Source organism: Meles meles, chromosome X (genome assembly GCF_922984935.1).
Source record: "Meles meles chromosome X, mMelMel3.1 paternal haplotype, whole genome shotgun sequence".
NCBI classification, from domain to species: Eukaryota; Metazoa; Chordata; class Mammalia; order Carnivora; family Mustelidae; genus Meles; species Meles meles.
Window position 1 is genome coordinate 119,401,297 of NC_060087.1, and position 23,508 is coordinate 119,424,804.

Genomic DNA, 23,508 nt, shown 5'->3' on the forward strand with positions numbered 1-23,508 from the left:
AGAGTACACAAAATATACAAAGATCTTAAACCTCAACAAGAACACAAACAGCCCAATTACAAAATGGACCAAAGACAGATACCTCACCAAAGAAGACATACAGATGGCAAATAAACATATGAAAAGATGTTCCCTACCACATGTCATTCCACGAGTGCAAATTAAGACAATGAGACATCACTAACACCTACGAGAATGGCAAAAATCTAATGCTGACAACACCAAATGCTGATGAGGATATGGAGCAATGGGAATTCTCTTTCATTGTTGGTAAGAATGCAAAATGGCAGGGCCACTTTGGAAGCGAGTCTGGCAGTTTCTTATAAAACTAAACAGACTCTTACAATACAATCTAGTGATCATGCTCCATGGGGCTTACCCAAAAGAGTTGAAAACTTACGTCCATGCCAAAACCTGCACATAGACGTTTATGGCAGCTTTATTCATAATTGCCAAAACTTGGAAGCAACCAAAACGCTCTTCAGGGAATGAACAGATAAACTAACTGTGATAAATCCAGACAATGGAATATTATTCACCACTAAAATGAAATGAGTTACCAAGCCATGAAAAGACATGCAGGAACCTTACTTAGTGCATACCACTAAGTAAAAGAAGGCACTCCGAAAAGGCCATATACTTTATGATTCCAACAACAAGACATTTTGGAAAAGGCAAAGCTATGGAGACTATAAAAATATTAGTGGTTGCCAAGGGTTGGAAGAGGGAGGAAGAGATGAATGGGCACCACAGAGAAGATTGTTGGGAATGTGATAATACTCTACAAGCTGCTATAATGATGGATATATATAATTTTACATTTGTCTAAACTCATAAAATGCACAACACTAAGAGTGAACCATAATGTAAAATATGGACTTTGGGTGATTATAGATTTGTTACAATTGATGAACCTCCATGGACACATGTTCCACTCTTACGGGGAATACTGATAATGGGGAAGAGGATGCATTGGGCGGGGGTAGGTGGTACATGGGAAATCTCTGTTCCTTCCCCTCAATTTTTTAACAAACCTAAAACTGCTCTAAAAATTGTCTTAATTCTAAACAAGTTAAATTGAATACTTCAAAAAGACTTTATAAATGTAAGTCACTGTAAAATTATATGGGCAAGGCATTTGCGAACTAACGAAGAGAACAGTAAAAGCCTGGAAGGATTTTGTACTCGGTTGCACTGTAGTGTCATGAAATTCATTACCTAGTTTAAAGAAATACAAATTGTAAATGTTAAAGGAGGTACAGTTAATGCAAAGGAAAGAACAGCCTGATGTTAAATACTGATCAAAAATGTACCTTTTTTTTTTATTTTCATTTTATTTATTTTTTTCAGTGTAACAGTATTCATTCTTTTTGCACAACACCCAGTGCTCCATGCAAAACGTGCCCTCCCCATTACCCACCACCTGTTCCCCCAACCTCCCACCCCTGACCCTTCAAAACCCTCAGGTTGCCCCAACCTCCCACCCCTGACCCTTCAAAACCCTCAGGTTGTTTTTCAGAGTCCATAGTCTCTTATGGTTCGCCTCCCCTCCCCAATGTCCATAGCCCGCTCCCCCTCTCCCAATCCCAACTCCCCCCAGCAACCCCCAGTTTGTTTTGTGAGATTAAGAGTCATTTATGGTTTGTCTCCCTCCCAATCCCATCTTGAAAAATGTACCTTTTTTGGGGGCACCTGGGTGGTTCAGTGGGTTAAGCCTCTGCCTTCAGCTCAGGCCATGATCTCAGGGTCCTGGCGTCAAGTCCCACATCGGGTTCTCTGCCTAGTTGTGATCTCTCTCTCTCTGTGTCACATAAATAAATAAATAATCATTTAAAAATGTACCTTTTTTGTTTTAAATTAAAATGTTAGTATTTTTTAAATAAATTTATTTATTTATTTTCAGCATAACAGTACTCATTGATGTGGTCCATATACACGATGGAGTATTATGCCTCCATCAGAAAGGATGAATACCCAACTTTTGTAGCAACATGGACGGGACTGGAAGAGATTATGCTGAGTGAAATAAGTCAAGCAGAGAGAGTCAAGTATCATATGGTTTCACTTATTTGTGGAGCATAACAAAGAACATGGAGGACATGGGGAAATGGAGAGGAAAAGGGAGTTGTGGGAAATTGGAAGGGGCGATGAACCATGAGAGACTATGGACTCTGAAAATGTTAGTATTTTTTTTCCATTAAATGTTAGTATTTTTATATAAACACTCTCATTAATCCCTACAACTCTCACTGAAAAATTAACTAGTCAAACCACACTTGAATCAATCACAGTCAAAGTGAAAAGACAGACAATCTTAAAAACAGAAAGAGATAAATGACACAATAGATAAGAGAACATTAACACAAATGATACCTGGATCACCAAAAGAAAAAAAACAGAGGCCAGAAGACAAAGAAGTAACATGTTTAAGGTACTGAAAAAATTTAAAACTTTTCACTCAAAATTCTACATTTGAAGGATACAAAAGTATCCTTCAAAAATGAAGGCAAATAGGGGCGCCTGGGTGGCTCAGTGGGTTAAGCCGCTGCCTTCGGCTCAGGTCATGATCTCGGGGTCCTGGGATCGAGTCCCACAACGGGCTCTCTCCTCAGCAGGGAGCCTGCTTCCCTCTCTCTCTCTCTGCCTGACTCTCTCTACTTGTGATCTCTCTGTGTCGAATAAATAAATAAAATCTTTAAAAAAAAATGAAGGCAAAAAGGCATTTTCATATTTAAAGAAAAAAAGAAGCTGAAAATATATGTCACGACCATACCTAGGAAAATTCTTCAGGATGAAGAGAAAGGACACCAAGACGTAACTCATATCTCCAGGATGCAATTAACAGCACTTGAATTAGTAAATATGTAGGTAAATATAAATATATCTTTCTTTTCCTAGGTTTTAAATTATTTTGTATTTACAACATACATAGATGTGATATATATGAGAACTATAGGACAAAAGATGAGGTTACAAATTGTGCTGTTACAAATTTCTTCTATTTTATGTGAAATAATGCAGTATTAATTCTATGTAGACCACCAAAATTAAAGATTCATGTTGCAATCTGTAGAGCAATCACTGGAAAATAGCAAAGAGGTAAAATTTCACAGTCAATAGGGAAATTAAAATGGAATACCAAAAATATTCAATTAAGCTCCCCCTCAAAAGGAAAAGTGAAATACATGGGAAAAGGATAGGAGACAAATAGAAAACAAAAAAGCAAAATGTTAAAATGAATAATTACTAAGTTAAAATGAATAATTACACTAAACCAACTATCTTCAAAAAACATATACAAATGGTTTACACCTGCCAACTAATAATCAGAGGTGGACAAATTGTGCCAAAAAGCAGATTCTACTATATGCTATCTAAACCGCTTTGAATATAAAGACACAATAGAGTTAAAAGTAAAATGATGGAACAAAATATATCATGCAAACACTAATCAAAAGAAAGATGGAATATCCACATCAATTATCAGACAAAGTAGGTTCGAGAACAAGGAATATTATCACCAGGAGTAAAACAGGAGATCACATAAAATAAAAGGGGCTAATTCATTGGAAATACAAAGCAATCCTAAATATGTATGCCACCAATACCAGAGTTTCAAAGAACATCAGGAAAGACTGATACAACTGAAAGAAATAAATGCCTACAATTATATATGGACATTTTAACACCAAACTCTCAATTGTTATGAACTAATTATACAGAAAATCAGTAAAAATATGAAATACTTGGACAATACTATCAATTAACTTAACACTTAACAGAATGCACCACCCAGAAATAACAAAATAAATATTCTTTTCAAGAGCGGCTGGAATACTTACCAATACATACTATGTAATGGGCCAAAAAGTAAGTCTAAATAAATTTTAAATAACTGAACTGATACAAAGAATATTATCTAACCACAACAAATATTTAATTAGAAATCAGTACCAGGAAAATATTGGAAGATCTCCAAATACATGATAATTAAACAAACTTTTCTAAATATGGTTCCATATGATTCCATGGATCAAAGATCGAGGGAAAATATTTTAAAATATCCTGAACTACTATAACCAAATACATAAAACATCCAAACTTGGGGGATGCACCTAAAGCCGTACTTAGAAAGAAATTTTCATACATTGAATGCTTCTGTTGGGGTGGGGGCGGTGAATAATCTCATATCAATGCTCTAAAATCCTATCTTGAAAAAACTGAAAAAAAGAGCAAATTTAAGCCAAAGTAAGAAAAAAGATAGAATAAAGCAAAAATCAATCAATTACATAGAAAAAAGAAAACCAATAGAGAAAAATCAATAAAACTAAAAGCTGGGGTTTTTTTAAAGGTAAGAAAAAAGTAGACAAACACACACACACACACACACACACACAAAATACCAATACCAGAAATAAGAGAGGGAACATCTGTATAGACCCTACAGTCAATAAAAGGATAGAAAGATTTTTAACAACAATTTTATATTCCACAATTTAGCAACTCTGAATTAACAAAGTTCTTGAAATGCAAAAGTACAAAAGCTTAACCAAGAAGCAATGTATTATTACAGTGATTATTACAGATATTACAGTGAATATCATCACTGTATCTATTAACAAGTTGAGTTGAACTTCTCCACATAGAAAATTTTAGTCCCTGATGGCTTCACTAGTGAATTAGAACAAACAATTAAGAAAGAAAAAAATATCATTGCTAATCACTCCCTTTTCAAAAATATAAGAGGTGGTAACCTTCTCAATTCAATGAGGTTAGTGTCACCCTGATACAAAACCAGCTAAAACATCACAGGGAAAGAAAGCTACATTTTAATATCCTTCATAAAAACAAAGGAAATTTTGTAACGAACTATTATCAAAGATAATTCAGTTGAGACATAAAAGGGATAATACATCAGGACCATAAGGAGCTTGTCCCATGAACGCAAAGTTGGATTACCATTATAAATCAATGTCAGGGCACCTGGCTGGCTCAGTTGGTAGAGCATGTGACTCTTGATCTCAGGATTGTGAGTTTGAGCCACAAATTCAGTGTAGAGATGACTTAAAAAGAAAATAAAATAAATATGAACCAGGGGCACCTGCATGGCTCAGTCTGTTAAGCATCTGCCTTTGGCTCAGGTCAGGATCCCAAGACACTGGGATCTAGCACGGCCTCTGGCTCCCTGCTCAGCATGGAGCCTGCTTCTCCCTTTGCCCCCACCCCTGAACCTCCCTCATGTGCACATGCATGTTGTCTCTTACATAAAATCTTTAAATCTTTAAATAAATAAAAACCAATCAATGTTAGCCAACCTGAACTGACTAAAAATATGAAATATATCTCAATGCAGAAAGTATCTTGATGAAATTAAACACCCTTTCATAATAACAACACCAGCAAAGTAGGAATAGAAGGGCATTTCCTGGATCTTACAAAGTTTATCTTCAAAAACTTATACCTTGTCTTCATAATAAGGCCAGGGTATCCAAAGTCTTGCCATTTTTATTATAGTAGGTGACCTTATATAGCAAGGAAAAAAGATATAAAGATTGGAAAAGAAGAAATTAATCTCTATTTGCCATTTGTAGTTGCCATTATTGTTTATAGAGAAAATTAGAAGAATTTCCAAAAAATTACTAGAATAAGTATGAATACATATCAATATACAAAAATCAATTATATTTTTATATACTAAAAGGAAACACTTGAAAGTGGAATTTAAAAAGACAACCCCATTTGGCGCCTGGGTGGCTCAGTGGATTAAGCAACTGCCTTCGGCTCGGGTCATGATCTCAGGGTCCTGGGATTGAGCCCCACGTCGGGCTCTCTGCTCCGCAGGGAGCCTGCTTCCTCCTCTCTCTCTGCCTGCCTCTCTGCCTAGTTGTGATTTCTCTCTCTCAAATAAATAAAATATTAAAAAAAAGACAACCCCATTTATAGTAGCATCAAAATGATATGATAAAGAGAAAGACATAATATCGCTTTTGTGGTATTTTTGCCAAAAATATGTAACTTGAATCTAATCGTGAAGAAACGTGAGACAAAATCATATTGAGGGACAATCTATAAAATAACTGCCATATACTCTTCAATAATGTCAAGATCAAAGAAGAAAAGAGAGGCTGAGGAACTATTCCAGATTAAAAGAGATCAAATTCCATCAGGGAAATGCAAATCAAGCCCACAATGAGATACCATAAGAGTTGGTGAGGATGTGGAGAAAAGTGAACCCTTGTGCACTGTTGGTAGGAATGTAAATTGGTGTACCCAATATGTAAAACAGTACGGGGTTCCTCAAAAACGTAAAAGCATAACTACCACATAATCCACCAATTCCACTTCCAGGTGTTTATGCAAAGAAAACTAAAATACTAATTCAAAAAGATATGTGCACACCCATGTGCGCTGCAGGATTATTTATAATAGCCTAGACATGAAAATAACCTAAGTGTCTCTCAATGGATGAATGGAGAAAAAGTGAGATATAGATATAGATATAGATATGGATATAGATATATAGATATATACCTACATACAACAGAATACTATTCAGCCATTAAAAAAATGATATATTGCCATTTGTGACAACATGGATGGACCTAGAGGGCAATATGCTACGTGAACTTAAGAGAAGGAGAAATCCTATACGATCTCACTTATATGTGGACACCAACTGAGCTCATAGATATAGAGAACAGACTGCTGGTTGCCAGAGGCAAGGAATGAGTGAAATGGGTAAAGGGAATCAAAAGGCACAAACTTCCAGTTATAAAATAAGTAAGCCATGGGGATGTGCAACACGGTGACCAGAGTTAATGATAATGTATTGCATATCTGGAAATTGCTGAGAGTAGATCTTAGAAGTTCTCATCACATGAAAAACAGATTCTAAAACTATGTGTGATGTATAATGGTAACTAGACTTACTGAGCTGACCATTTCATAACATACATAGTTATCAAATCATGCTGTGTATGTGAAATTAATGTTATACATCAACTATCCCTCAACTAAAAAATAATAAAGGAGAGTTGATTCACATAGCAATGCATGATCCTGAACTGTATCCTCTAACGGGCTATATATAACCTAGCTATATAGGACGTTATTAAAATAAGTGGCTAGGGGCGCCTGGGTGGCTCAGTGGGTTAAAGCCTCCGCCTTTGGCTCAGGTCATGATCTCACGGTCCTGGGATGGAGCCCCGCATTGGGCTCTCTGCTCGGCAGGGAACCTACTTCCTCCTCTCTCTCTGCCTGCCTCTCTGTCTACTTGCGATCTATCTCTCTCTGTCAGGTATATAAACAAAATATTTAAAAAAATAAGTGGCTAAATTTGAAAATGGACTATGAATGAGATAACAGGTTTGGATTCTATCAATGTCAAATTTCCTGATTTGGGTAATCGTGTTGTATTTATCCTTGTTCTTAGGAAGTACATACTGAAGTATATGTGGGGCACCATGTCTGTAACTTACTAACAAAAGATTTATGAAAAAAATATACATGTCTGCTATATGTAGAAGAATGAAACTCAACCATTCTCTTACACCGTACACAAAGATAAACTCGAAATGGATAAAAGACCTCAACGTGAGACAGGAATCCATCAGAATCCTAGAGGAGAACATAGGCAGTAACCTGTTCAATATAAGCCACAGCAACTTCTTTCAAGATATGTCTCCAAAGGCAAAGGAAACAAAAGCAAAAATGAACTTTTGGGACTTCATCAAGATCAAAGCTTCTGCACAGCAAAGGAAACAGTCAACAAAACAAAAAGGCAACCCACGGAATGGGAGAAGATATTTGCAAATGACAGTACAGACAAAAGGTTGATATCCAGGATCTATAAAGAACTCCTCAAACTCAGCACACACAAAACAGATAATTATATCAAAAAATGGGCAGAAGATATGAACAGACACTTCTCCAATGAAGACATACAAATGGCTATCAGACACATGAAAAAATGCTCATCATCACTAGCCATCAGGGAGATTCAAATTAAAACTACATTGAGATACCACCTGACACCAGTTAGAATGGCCAAAATTAGCAAGACAGGAAACAACGTGTGTTGGAGAGCATGTGGAGAAAGGGTAACCCTCTTACACTGTTGGTGGGAATGCAAGTTAGTGCAGCCACTTTGGAGAACAGTGTGGAGATTCCTCAAGAAATTAAGAATAGAGCTTCCCTATGACCCTGCAATTGCACTGCTGGGTATTTACCCCAAAGATACAGAAGTAGTGAAAAGAAGAGCCATCTGTACCCCAATGTTTATTGCAGCAATGGCTACGGTCGCCAAACTGTGGAAAGAACCAAGATGCCCTTCAAGGGATGAATGGATAAGGAAGATGCGGTCCATATACACAATGGAGTATTATGCCTCCATCAGAAAGGATGAATACCCAACTTTTGTAGCAACATGGACGGGACTGGAAGAGATTATGCTGAGTGAAATAAGTCAAGCAAAGAGAGTCAAGTATCATATGGTCTCACTTATTTGTGGAGCATAACAATGAACATGGAGGACATGGGGAGATGGAGAGGAGAGGGAGTTGAGGGAAACTGGAAGGGGAGATGAACCATGAGAGACTATGGACTCTGAAAAACAACCAAAGGGTTTTGAAGGGGCGGAGGGGTGGGAGGTTGAGGAACCAGGTGGTGGGTAATAGGGAGGGGGCGTACTGCATGGAGCACTGGGTGTGGTGCAAAAACAATGAACACTGTTACGCTGAAAATAAACAAATTAAAAAAATGAAAAAAAATACACATGTCTGTGTGTGTGTGTGCGTGTATGTGTGTATCTTGTGTACAGATAAAATCTAGAGAAAAAGAGAGTATCTGTGGGTCAAAATGTAAACAGCTGAAGGATCTGAATAAAGGATACATGGTACATGGTAGGTCCTTACAATAATTTTGTTATTTTTAAGATTTTGTTAAAATAAAAAAAAAACTCAAATGAAATAACCCACCAACAGCACACCCCCAGTGAAGTAGAGAAGGGTACTCCTGCTATGGCTGTCTCTCCCAGGAAGGCAAAGCATTAACATGAGTCATCATTTGACAGTGATATTTTCACTGTCAATTAATAGATTAATTTTTCTAATTCAGTCTGAGCTTTGGTGCCATAACCAGCTCTCATAGAGCTGAACTGTTAAAGAATGAGCTGCTCAAGGAGACTGGGGATCTTCTTCTTTACTCCGGTATTTCCTGAGCACATCCTCTGTGCTACTTTTGTTCCAAAGCCAAATAAATCAGCCAGGAAGCTGGGCCTGCATGGCTTTGGTATGACACAATGCATCAGTCTCAACCATACTCACGAGAGACAATCCACCTCCTCACTCCATTTTTTGGCACAAGGCAAAGTGAGATCATGTGATTTAGGTTTCTCACTTCTTCAGCTGGTTGCAAAAACAGGCTTTCCCAATTGGCAATTCTACAGTATCAAGTGCCAAAACATTTTGTTGCCACAAGCTGTTGTGTTACAGAACGCTGCTGCGACTTTGTTTACTCATTGGGTGACTTCTCCCATTACCATTTAGAAAACACAGAATTCTTTTTCAGATCACAAAATTCTTGGGGGAGTATCAGTTTATCAACCCTGAATTTCCTCCTGTGCACTTGGTAACCCTGAAACTGTGTGCACGTGCGTGCGCACACACGCACACACACACACACACACACACACACACACACAAGTTTTCCTCACCTCGCACTCAAAGAGGATTGGGTGTGGGTGGCTTTGATATTCCACATGTTTTGACTCTTTTTAATTTTTCAGCTGCTCAGAGGTGGGCCCCTCAATTCCCACATTCCCTACCTAAAACAGTCCTGTTACTTATCATCCACTTTTCTCTACCTTCTTAACCTGCTTTATTTTTCTTCTTAATTGCTGATGAGATCATAAATACTTGTTTATTGTTTTGCTCCTAGCCAGCGGAAATAGAAGCTCCCTGATAGGAAGTTTTTGTTCTCACTGATGCACCTCAGAATGTAGAAGGGTCTCCAATATATATTCAGTCATCAAGAAATGTTCGTTAAGCGAGTGAATGACTAGAGTGGTAGAGCAACACCTTGTTATCAACGCATACTACAAGTCAAAAGCACATCTCCATCCAATACCTTGTTTGACCCTTATAATAATCTTGTGATAAAGGGTGACATGACCCTCATTTTATGAATTAGGAAGCTGAATTCATATGGCACATAATACCAGATGCACTAAGGATATGCCCAAGTTCACAGAGTAAGTCACAGAGTTGAAATATATGTTTCCTAAGCTTTGAGGCCAAGTACTTTCCACCCACCTACTAGGACTTACATAAACCTCTCTAGTCTCAGGATAAACCTAGAGGATGAATGGTGATGGAGAAACCCACAAGCCCTAGGCTAATTCTTCCTTCAAGTAACTAGATGATGGTATCCTCTTCCACCTGGGACCAAACACTTCCCTCCAAAGTGAGATGATGAAGTGATAGCTGAGAGGGTCATCGTTTTTTGCCTCAAATCCAAGCCATGGTGCTTTATCTACTTAGACGGGCCTGAGCTTCCTCAGAAGAGCTCAGAAGCTTAGTTATGGTTTGTTTTTTAAAGATTTTATTTCTTTACTTCAGAAAGAGAGAGAGTACAAGACTGGGGGTCGGGGTGGGCCACAGGAAGAGAGGCAAGCAGACTCCACACTGCGTGTGTAGCACAACGCGGGGTTCAATCTCATGACTGGAGATCATGACCTGAGCCAAAACCAAGAGTTGGATGCTTAACCGACTGAGCCACCCAGGTGCCCCCAGGAGCTTAGCTTTTATGAGTAGCAGGTTTGGGTGCACCTACCATCCCATAGCAAATATGCCAGCAGAAATTATTCCTAGGAGAATGTCTGCATATGATGACAGACCCTTTTTTGTCATTAATATAAAAAAGGTAAATTTAGAATATTTTATAACTATTTATAGTAACATCTTAATTAACCAACAGTACCTAAAAATGACATATTTTACACAGGTAAGTTTTCCATATAAGCAAATGTGAACGCTTTAAATCCCAACCTTACCTATTCAACCAAAGTTTGACAGAAATCATTCCAACATCCACTGTATATTTTCAGACACTTTTAAATTAATATAATTCAGGATTTATTAAAGAGCTGAGGCACCTAGATGTCTCAGTTAAGTGTCCAACTCTTGGTTTCAGTACAGGTCATGCTCTCAGGGTTGCGAGATCGAGCCCTGCATCCAGCTCCCCTCTCTCCCTCTGTCCCTCCCCTCCACCCATGCACTCTCTAAAATAAATAAATCTAGAAAACACAGCTACAGTCATTATTATGTACTACATATTTTGATACTGCTGTAATTACATTCATGTACTATCACTAGTAACGATAGCAACAGTAGTGGCAGCAACGTATTTGTTGAATGCCATATGATATGCGGGTGCTATTCAAAGTACTTTATGTGCATTAACTCATTTGGTTTTCAGGGTAACTACATGTATTACATGCCATATTAGCCCAGCTTTATAGATGAGAAAACTGAAACACAGAAATGTTAAGCAGCTTACCCAAGATTACAATGGAAGCACTCCTGATTTAAATCCAGGTATAATAACAAAAGGCAGGGTGCTTGGGTATCTCAGTTGGTTAAGTGTCCCACTCATGATTTTACTTCAGGCCATGATCTCATGGGTCATGGGACTGAGCCCCATGTGGGGCTCTGCAATGGGCATGGAGTCTGCTTGAGACTCTCTCCCTCTTCCTCTACCCTTCCCCCTACTCGCAATGCAATCCCTCTCTCTCTTTCTCTAAACTAAAGGCATAAATCTTTTTTAAAAAAGAACATGTAAATACATGGCCATAAAGTACAATGTCACAACAAAGTCCAGAAATTCATATTTAAAAAGGATACTGACTATTCACCAAACACACACACACACTCTCTCTCTCTCTCTTTCTCTCTCTCTCTCTGAGTTCACCTGTCCTGTTTCAGATACCCTTTGCTTCTGGCGTCATGCATTTTTACCAAGTCAGGTTCCCCACTAGCACTGAGTGAGTCCACTCTCCTGTGAGAATGTTTACTGTTCCTCTTCCAGGTTAGTGCTTTTCATCTCTGCTGTTGCCACTAAACCCTCTAACTCCAGAAGGTAGAGCTTAAAGTCTACTATTCTAGTGTCCCTTTTTCAATCTTTTTAAAGATTTTATTTTTAAGCAATCTCTACACCCAACATGGGGCTCGAACTTAGAACCCTGAGATCAAGAGTCACAAGATCTACAGATTGAGCTGTCCAGGTGCCCCACCCTTTTTCAATTTGTATCTCTTTTTGGTTGTTTCCGCCACATTTCTTAGGCTTTACACTGAATAACTTTGGGTAAATAGTGCCAACCAGCAGGGTCACTAATAGGGTGAGCAAAAAAGGCACCCAGAGCACAAATTCTAGGTACCTTGCTTGCTTCACCCAAGCCCTGGCCCAGTCACCCAATAAGAATGTGCTTTTTGTTGCTGTTAGGAAATGGCATGATCTCAGATTCTAATTTCTCATGTTCATTTCATGATGAATCATCTCTATGTTCTCTCATTCAGGTTCAGGCCCACACGATTCCTGATCTAATCATATTGTAGAACCTTTCAGAAGGCTATAAATCTGTAAAAGTTACAAGAGGACAGTTGAAATGATTAATCTGATATATTCTGGAAACTCCTTCATTGGCTTGCATTGAAGGGGCTGAAGTAAAACAGATACTACCACTGGGTATGGTACAGAATTTATCTGGGATCACAGCAATGAGCCCTGGGTATCCCCATTTCTATTGAGCTATAATATTCTCTTCATTCTCACACTATATATTTAGTCATCTTTGACGGTTCCCACTTAACCTGCCAGTTTCTCTCTGCTGGGACTAGAACCTTGTCCAGAGAGTCAACCCACTTGCTTAACATCTACCAAAGTTCTTGACAACCTCTTCTCCTTTGTTACTCCAGCTTTGTTACTCTGTTAATCCAGCGTGTTACTCTCTAGCATTCTCTTACAAACAGCCAGATCACCTAGAATTATAATGCCGGTTGCAGCCTCACATTAACTACTCCACTTCTTGAGATACCAGATGTCATGGCCATTGCTCTTCACAGAAGCCTGACCTCACAAAGACCTTAGAACAATACACACTGCACCTCTGGTTACTACCTTCCTCACTGCCTCTGCCCCAAGTTCCCTCAGTCTCAGCTTCCTATCATTCACTGAAATCCTAACATGCCTCCTAGCTGAGCTCATGCAAGATATAGCTGTAAGCATCCTACAAACACATCTGAGCACAGTGTGGAGCCACAGAAGGGCAATGTTGTAAAAGGAGAAAGTTTTGTTCAATCACAAGATCATTAAGTAAAGAAGCAATGTACTCTAAACAAGCCAAGGTCTCTTAGATTTTTATAGCGAGTTACTACTTATATTAGCATCCTTCGGAGAAAAAGACTATATTTTAGATTAAGAGATTTATAGAAATTATTGACTCACATGATTATGGAGGCTGAGAAGTCCCACAGTCTATAGTTTGCAAACTGGAGACACAGGAAAGTAAATAGTAGTTTTATTCCAAGTCTGAAGGCCTGAGAACCACCAGACTCAGCGGTTTAAGTTCCAGTCTGACTCCACAGGCAGGAGATCAGTATTCCAGATGGAAGATAGGCAGAGATAATGAATTCTCACTTCCTGAGCCTTTTAATTCTGTTAAGGACTTCAAAGGATTGGATAAGGCCTGGGATTGGGGAGAGAGTCTACCAATTCAAACGTTAATCTCATCCAGAAACACCCTCACAAACTCACTCAGAAAGTTTAACCAAATATCTGTGGCCTACAAAGGCTGACACATAAAATTAACCAGAGGAGAAATAAGAGGAGAAATAACAACCAACATCACAGAAATACAAAGGATTTTAAGAGAATATTATGAAAAATTACATGCCAATGAACTGCATAGGTAAACAAAAACAAAAACAAAACAATGGAAAAAAAAACTGGATAAAATTCTAGAAACATATAACCTCTCAAAACTGAATCAGGAAGAAATAGAAAATTTGAACAGATCAATTACCAGCAATGAAATGGAATCAGTAACCAAAATACACCCAACAAACAAAGTCCAGGACCAGATGGTTTCACAGGTGAATTTTACCAAACATTTAAAGAAAAGTTAATACCATTCTTCCCAAACTATTCCAAAAAAGAGAAGAGAGAGGAAAGCTCCCAAATTCATTCTAGGAAGCACTACCCTGATACCAAAACCAGGTAAAGATACCAGATAAAGCCAATATCTGTAATGAACACTGATGGAAAAATCCTCAGCAAAATATTACCAAACCAAATCCATAATATATTTAAAAAGTTATCCACCAAGATCAAGTGCAATTTATTCCCAGGATGCAAAAATGGTTCAGTATTTGCAAATCATTCAATGTAATGTATCATGTCAATTAGAGAAAGAATAAAAACTATAAGATCATTTCTTTTTTTTCAGAGTACCAAAGCATAGCTTTATTATTTTTTATTATGTTATTTAGGCACCATACAGTACATCATTAGTTTTTGATGTAGTGTTTTATGATTCATTGTTTGTGTGTAATGCCCAGTGCTCCATGTAATCCATGCCCTCCTTAATACCCATCACCAGGCTCACCCATCCCCTCACCCTCCCCCTTCTAAAACCCTCAGTAGATGCAGAAAAACCATTTGACAACAGGATAAGATATTTGGAAATGACAGTACAGACAAAGGGCTGATATCCAAGATCTATAAAGAACTCCTCAAACTCAACACACACAAAACAGATAATCATGTCAAAAAATGGGCAGAAGACATGAACGGACACTTCTCCAAAGAAGACATACAAATGGCTATCAGACACATGAAAAAATGTTCATCATCATTAGCCAACAGGGAGATTCAAATCAAAACCACATTGAGATACCACCTTACACCTGTTAGAATGGCCAAAATTAACAAGACAGGAAACAACATGCGTTGGAGAGGATGTGGAGAAAGGGGAACCCTCTTACACTGTTGGTGGGAATGCAAGTTGGTGCAGTCACTTTGGAGAACAGTGTGGAGATTCCTTAAGAAATTAAAAAATAGAGCTTCCCTATGACCCTGCAATTGCACTGCTGGGTATTTACCCCCAAAGATACAGATGTAGTGAAAAGAAGGGCCATCTGTACCCAATGTTCATAGCAGCGATGGCCACGGTCGCCAAACTGTGGAAAGAACCAAGATGCCCTTCAACAGATGAATGGATAAAGAAGATATGGCTCATACATACTATGGAGTATAATGCCTCCATCAGAAAGGATGAATACCCAACTTTTGTAGCAACATGGACGGGACTGGAAGAGATTATGCTGAGTGAAATAAGTCAAGCAGAGAGAGTCAAGTATCATATGGTCTCACTTTCTTGTGAAGCATAAGGAATAACACGGAGGACATTGGGAGTTGGAGAGAAGTGAGTTGGGGGAAATCGGAGGGGAGATGAACTATGAGAGACTGTGGACTCTGAGAAACAAACTGAGGGTTTTGGAGGGAAGGAGGGTGGGGTTAGGGTGAGCCTGGTGGTAGGTATTAAGGAGGGCCCATATTGCACAGAGCACTGGGTGTGGTATATAAACAATGAATATTGGAACACTGAAAAAAATTTTATTAATTTTTTTAAAGATTTTATTTATTTGATAGACAGAGATTGCAACTAGTCAGAGAGGCAGGCAGGGAGAGAGAGGAAGAAGCAGGCTCCCCGCTGAGCAGAGAGCCTGATGTGGGGCTCGATGCCAGGACCCTGGGACCATGACCTGAGCTGAAGGCAGAGGCTTTAACCCACTGAGCCACCCAGGTGCCCCCAAAAATTTTATTAAATTTAAAAAAAGAAAGAAAAAGCTTATTTCTAAGCACAGCCTTCAAAATAAACTGTTTTAAAGGCTTAAAAATAGCTAAACTCAAAAACATGAGAAACAACAAGTGTTGGCAAGGATATGGAGAAAATGGAACTCTTGCACACTTGGTGGGAATGCAAATTGATGTAGCTACTGTAGAAAACAGTATGGAGTGCCCTCAAAAAATAAAAATAGGATTACCATATGATCCAGTAATTCCACTACTGTGTATTTACCCAGTAAATACAAAAACACTAATTCAAAAAGATAAATGCACCCTTGTGCTTACCGTAGCATTACTTGCAATAGCCAAATTATAGAACCAACCCGAGTGTCCCTTGGTGGATGAATGGACAAAGGAGAGGTGGCATATATATACAATGGAATATAACTCAGCCAAAAAAGAAGTCTTTCCATTTGCAATAACATGGATGGTATGGAGGTTGTAATACTACATGAAATAAGTCAGTCAGAGAAAGAAAAATATGATTTCACTCATACCTGCAATTTAAGAAACAAAACAAAAAAAGGGGGGGAGACAAACCAAAAAACAGACTCTTAAATGAAAAGAATAAACTTATAGTTATCAAAAAGGAGATGGATGGGGTTGCTGCCTGCATTCTCCTCAAGGATTTTGATGGATTCCTTTCTCACATTGAGGTCCTTCATCCATTTGGAGTCTATTTTCGTGTGTGGTGTAAGGAAGTGGTCCAATTTCATTTTTCTGCATGTGGCTGTCCAATTTTCCCAGCACCATTTATTGAAGAGGCTGTCATTTTTCCATTGGACATTCTTTCCTGCTTTGTCGAAGATTAGTTGACCATAGAGTTGAGGGTCGATTTCTGGGCTCTCTATTCTGTTCCACTGATCTATGTGTCTGTTTTTGTGCCAGTACCATGCTGTCTTGATGATGACAGCTTTGTAATAGAGCTTGAAGTCCGGAATTGTGATGCCACCAACTTTGGCTTTGTTCTTCAATATTCCTTTGGCTATTCGAGGTCTTTTCTGGTTCCATATAAATTTTAGGATTATTTGTTCCATTTCTGACCTCAGCCGTAGCAACATCTTCCTAGGAACAACGGCAAAGGCAAGGGAAGCAAGGGCAAAAATGAACTATTGGGATTTCATCAAGATCAAAAGCTTTTGCACAGCAAAGGAAACAGTTAACAAAACCAAAAGACAACTGACAGAATGGGAGAAGATATTTGCAAACGACATATCAGATAAAGGTCTAGTATCCAAAATCTATAAGGAACTTAGCAAACTCAACACCCAAAGAACAAACAATCCAATCAAGAAATGGGCAGAGGACATGAACAGACATTTCTGCAAAGAAGACATCCAGATGGCCAACAGACACATGAAAAAGTGCTCCACGTCACTCGGCATCAGGGAAATACAAATCAAAACCACAATGAGATATCACCTCACACCAGTCAGAATGGCTAAAATGAACAAGTCAGGAAATGACAGATGCTGGCGAGGATGTGGAGAAAGGGGAACCCTCCTCCACTGTTGGTGGGAATGCAAGCTGGTGCAACCACTCTGGAAAACAGCATGGAGGTTCCTCAAAATGTTGAAAATAGAACTACCCTATGACCCAGCAATTGCACTACTGGGTATTTACCCTAAAGATACAAACATAGTGATCCGAAGGGGCACGTGTACCCGAATGTTTATAGCAGCAATGTCTACAATAGCCAGACTATGGAAAGAACCTAGATGTCCATCAACAGATGAATGGATAAAGAAGATGTGGTATATATACACAATGGAATACTATGCAGCCATCAAAAGAAATGAAATCATGCCATTTGCGATGACGTGGATGGAACTAGAGCGTATCATGCTTAGTGAAATAAGTCAATCAGAGAAAGACAACTATCATATGATCTCCCTGATATGAGGACATGGAGAAGCAACATGGGGGGGTAGGGGGATAGGAGAAGAGTAAATGAAACAAGATGGGATTGGGAGGGAGACAAACCATAAATGACTCTTAATCTCACAAAACAAACTGGGGGTTGCTGGGGGGAGGTGGGATTGGGAGAGGGGGAGCGGGCTATGGACATTGGGGAGGGGAGGCGAACCATAAGAGACTATGTACTCTGAAAAACAACCTGAGGGTTTTGAAGGGTCAGGGGTGGGAGGTTGGGGCAACCTGAGGGTTTTGAAGGGTCAGGGGTGGGAGGTTGGGGGAACAGGTGGTGGGTAATGGGGAGGGCACGTTTTGCATGGAGCACTGGGTGTTGTGCAAAAAGAATGAATACTGTTACACTGAAAAAAATAAATAAAATGAAAAAAAAAAAAGGAGATGGATGGGAGGATGGGCGAAATAGGTGAAGAGTACATATCATGATGAGCACTGAGAAATGTACAGAACTATTGAATGAGTATACTGTACACCTGAAACTAATATAACAGTATCTTAACTATGCTGGAATTATTTTTTTTTAGATTTTATTTATTTATTACTTGTGAGAGAGTGAGAGAAAGCTTAAACAGGGGGGAGGGAGAGGGACAAGCAGACTCCCCACTGAGCAGGGAGCCCGATGCGGGGTTCGATCCCAGGACCCTGGGATCATGACCGGAGCTGAAGGCAGTCACTTAAACCACTGAGCCACCTAGATTCCCCTGGAATTAAAATTTTAAATACACACACACACAGAAACACACACACACACACACACACACACACACACAAAAGAGACTGGGGGAGGGGGCAAAAGAAACATTTAAAGAAACAACAACTGCACATTTTTTAAATTTGTTGGAAACCATAAACCAACATATCCAAAAATCTCAAAAAATCCCTAACTCCAGAAACACAGCAAAAAGAACATCAAGGCATATTCCAAATTCCTGAAAGGCAGAAAAAGTCTTAAAAGCAGCCAGAGTTTTTTTTTAAAGACACATTACTTGGGGGGGGATAAAGATAACTGCAAATTTATCACTGTAAACAATGTAAGGTAAAAGACAGTGAAGTAACATTTTTAAGGTTCTGAAAGTAAAAACTAACTAACTGTTTATTTATTTAAAGTAATCTCCACACCCAACATGGGACTTGAACTTACAACCTCAAGATCAAGAGTCACATGTTGCTCTGACTGAGCCAGGCAGGTGTCCCCTGAAAGTAAAAACCCTTAACCTAGAATTCTACCCAGCAAATTTATCTTTCACAAATGAAGGTAATATAAAATTTTGTCAGATGTATAAAAAATTAAAGAATTCATTACCCACAGGTCCACACTATAAGAAATATTAAAGAGAGCCCTTCACACAGAAGGGAAATGATATCAGATGAAAATCTCAACTTACACACATAAATGAAAAGTACTGGTAATAGTAACTGTATAGATAAATAGAAAATTATATAGATAAATAGAAAATAGTAATTATCTAAATCTCCTTTAAAAGTAATTGGCTACATAGGATCCAACAGTACATTAAAAGGATTATTCACCAAGACCAAGTGAGATTTATTTTTGGGCTGTAAGGTTGGTTCAACTTCCACAAATCAATCAATGTGATAAAATATATTAATAAAAGAAAGAACAAGAACCATATGATATTTTCAACAGATGAAAAAAAGCATTTGACAAAGTACAGTATCCTTTCCTGCTCAAACTCTTCAAAGTGTAGGGATAGAGGTTACATACCTCAATATCATCAAAGCCATCTATGAAAAACCCACAGCGAATGTCATTCTCAATGGAGAAAAACTGAAAGCTTTTCCACTAAGGCCAGGAACACAGCAGGGATGTCCATTATCACCACTGCTATTCAACGTAGTACTAGAAGTCCTAGCCTCAGCAATCAGACAACATAAAGAAATTAAAGGCATCCAAATTGGCAATGAAGAAGTAGAAGAAGTCAAACTCTCACTCTTTGCAGGTGATATGATATTTTATGTGAAAAACCCAGACAATTCCACGCCAAAACTGCTAGAACTCACACAGGAATTGAGTAAACTGTCAGGATATAAAATCAATGCACAGAAATCAGTTGCATTTCTATACACCAACAACGAGAGAGAAGAAAGAGAAATTAAGGAGTCAATCCCATTTACAATTGCACCCAAAACCATAAAATACCTAGGAATAAACCTAACCAAAGAGGCAAAGAATCCATACTGAGAAAACTATAGAATACAAATGAAAGAAATTGAGGAAGACACAAAGAAATGGGAAAACATTCCATGCTCATGGAAGAACAAATATTGTGAAAATGTCTATGCTACCTAGAGCAGTCTACACATTTAAAGCAATCCCTATCAAAATACCATCAACTTTTTTCAAATAAATGAAACAAATAATCCTAAAATTTATATGGAACCAGAAAAGCCAGAGGAATAGCCAGAGGAATGTTGAAAAAGAAAACCAAAGTTGGCAGCATCACAATTCCAGACTTCAAGCTTTATTACAAAGCTGTCATCATCAAGACAGTCTGGTATTGGCACAGAAACAGACACATAGATCAGTGGAACAGAACAGAGAGCCCAGAAATGGACCAACTAACATTTGACAAAGCAGGAAAGAATGTCCAGTGGGAAAAAGACAGTCTCTTCAACAAATGGTGTTAGGAAAATTGGGCAGCCACATGCAGAAGGGAGAAACTGCACAATTTCCTTACACCACACACTAAAATAGACTCAAAATGGATGAAAGACCTCAATGTAAGACAGGAATCCATCAAAATCCTTGAGGAGAGCACAGGCAGCAACCTCTTTGACCTCTGCTGCAGCAACTTCTTCCTAGGAACATCACCAAAGGCAAGGGAAGCAAGAGCAAAAATGAATTATTGGGACTTCATCAAATTCAAAATCTTTTGCACAGCAAAGACAAGAGTCCACAAAACCAAAAGACAACTGACAGAATGGGAGAAGATATTTGCATATGACATAGCAGATAAAGGGCTAATAATCAAAATGTATAAAGAACTTATCAAACTCAACACCCAAAGAACAAAGATTCCAATCCAGAAATGAGCAGAAGACATGGACATTTCTGCAAAGAAGACATCCAGATGGCCAACAGACACATGAAAAAGTGCTCAACATCACTCAGCATCAGGGAAATACAAATCAGTACCACAGTGAGATACCACCTCACACCTGTCAGAATGGCTAAAATCAAATAGTTAGGAAACAACAGATGTTGGCGAGGATGTGGAGAAAGGGAAACCGTCTTCCACTGTTGGTGGGAATGCAAGCTGCTTCAGCCACTCTGGAAAACAGAATGGATGTTCCTCAAAAAGAAATAAATAGAAGAATAAATAAATTGACAAACATAAATAAAGAATAAGTAAATTGAAAATAGAGCTACCCTATGACCCAGCAATTGCACTACTGGGTATTTATCCCAATGATACAAATGTAGCGATTCGAAGGGGCATGTGCACCCCAATGTTTATAGCAACAATGTCCACAATAGCCGAACTATGCAAAGAGCACAGATGTTCATCAACAGATGAATGGATAAAGAAGATATGTTATATAAATATACATATATACCATACACACACACACATATACACACAATGGAATACTATGGAGCCATCAAAGAAACCCCCAAATCTTGCCATTTGCAATGACGTGGATGGAACTAGAGGCTGTTATGCTAAGCGAAATAAGTCAATCAGGGAAAGACAATTATCATATGATCTCACTGATATGAGGCATTTGAGAAACAAGACAGAGAATCACAGGCAAGGGGAGGGAAAAATGAAACAAGAAGAAACCAGAGAGGGAAACAAATCATAAGAGAATCTTAATCTCAGGAAACAAACTGAGGGTTGCTGGACAGAAGGGCAGTGGGAGGGATGGGGTGGCCGGGTGATGGATACTGGGGAGAGTGTGTGCTACGATGAGTGCTGTGAATTGTGTAAGATTAATAATTCACAGGCCAGTATCTGTGAAACAAATAATATATGTTAAGAAAAAATACCACACAAAGCGTACATATTCAGAAATCATTGTTGACTTAAGTTTGTCTACAGGACAAATTCTTCGAAGTGGAATTGTGAGATCAAAAAGTTCATGCTCTTTAAATTTTGACAGACACTGCCAAGTTGACCTTCTAAAGCTTTCTGTCAATTTATACTATCACAAACAATATATGAGAGTTTCCTTCCCCCCATCCTCAGCAGCAATTAATATCAGATTTTTCATTTGACAACCCAGGGATGAAACATTATTCCTAATTATTGTTTTAATTTGTTTTTGTTTAGTCCTGGTCACACGTACTTCTTTTCTGTGACTAATCTCTTCATTATTCATGACATTCACCCATTTTACTCTAGGGTTCTCTTCTTGATTTATGATGGTTCTTTATATTAAGGGTGTTATGCCTTTTCGTAAATGGCACAAAGGCAGAACTTTTTATTTCTCTAATAACCTTTATAAAGCTTTTAAAGTTTAAAAAATAACAATATGTATTTTAGTTTTTTTTAATTAGATTAAATTTAATTTGTGTGTGTGTGTTCCAAAATTCAGTTTATGTACCATACCCAGTGCTCCATGCAATACGTGCCCTCCTTAATACCCACCACCAGGCTCACCCAACCCTCCACTCTCCTCCCCTCCAAAACCCTCAGTTTCTCAGAGTCCACACTCTCATGGTTTTTCTCCGCCTCCAATTTCCCCCAACTCACTTCTCCATCTCCCAATGTCCTCTGTGTTATTCCTTATGTATTTTAGGTTTTATAACATATGTAGAAGTAAAAACTATGGGCAATATGCTGGCAACAACAGCCAGGAAGGGAAAAATTGTAGCATACTGTTGTCAGACTTTTATACTATGTACCAAGTGATACACTCTCACTTGAAAGTAAGACTGTGAGGGGCACCTGGGTGGCTCAGTGGGTTAAAGCCTCTGCCTTCGGCTCTGGTCATGATCCCAGGGTCCTTGGATCGAGCCCCGCATCAGGCTCTCTGCTCAGCAGGGAGCCTGCTTCTCTCTCTCTCTCTCTCTCTCTCTCTCTCTCTCTCTCTCTTTGCCTGCCTCTCTTCCTACTTGTGATCTCTGTCTGTCAAGTAAATAAATAAAATCTCTAAAAAAAAAAAAGAAAATAGACTGTGACAAATTAAAGATGTATACTACAAACTAACTCAGCCACTTAAATAACAAAACAAAAAATTGTAGCTAATAAATTGACAAAGGAGATAAAATAGAATCATTAAAAATACTCAGTTCAAAGAAACACAGACCAAAAGGATACAAGAAAAAAAAAAACAGTGAGACAAAGAGAAATCAAATAGCAAGATAGATTTAAACCCTACCTTATTACTAATCACCTTATTATATATGGTCTAAATCTCTCCCCTCTAATAAAGAGCTTGTCAGACTGGATAATAAAGCAAGACCCAATTATGCCTAAAATAAGTCATTTTAAATATAAAGACATACATAAAGTTAAAATAATGGAAACATAATATATCATGCTAACAATCATCAAACCAAATGAGGAATAACTATATTATTAGCTGACAATGCAGATATCAGAGCAAAGAATATCACCAAAGACAAGATAACTTCATAATGAAACGGGGTCCATTTATCAAGGACATAATCCCATTTGTTTATGTACCTAAGAACAGAGTTTCAAATTA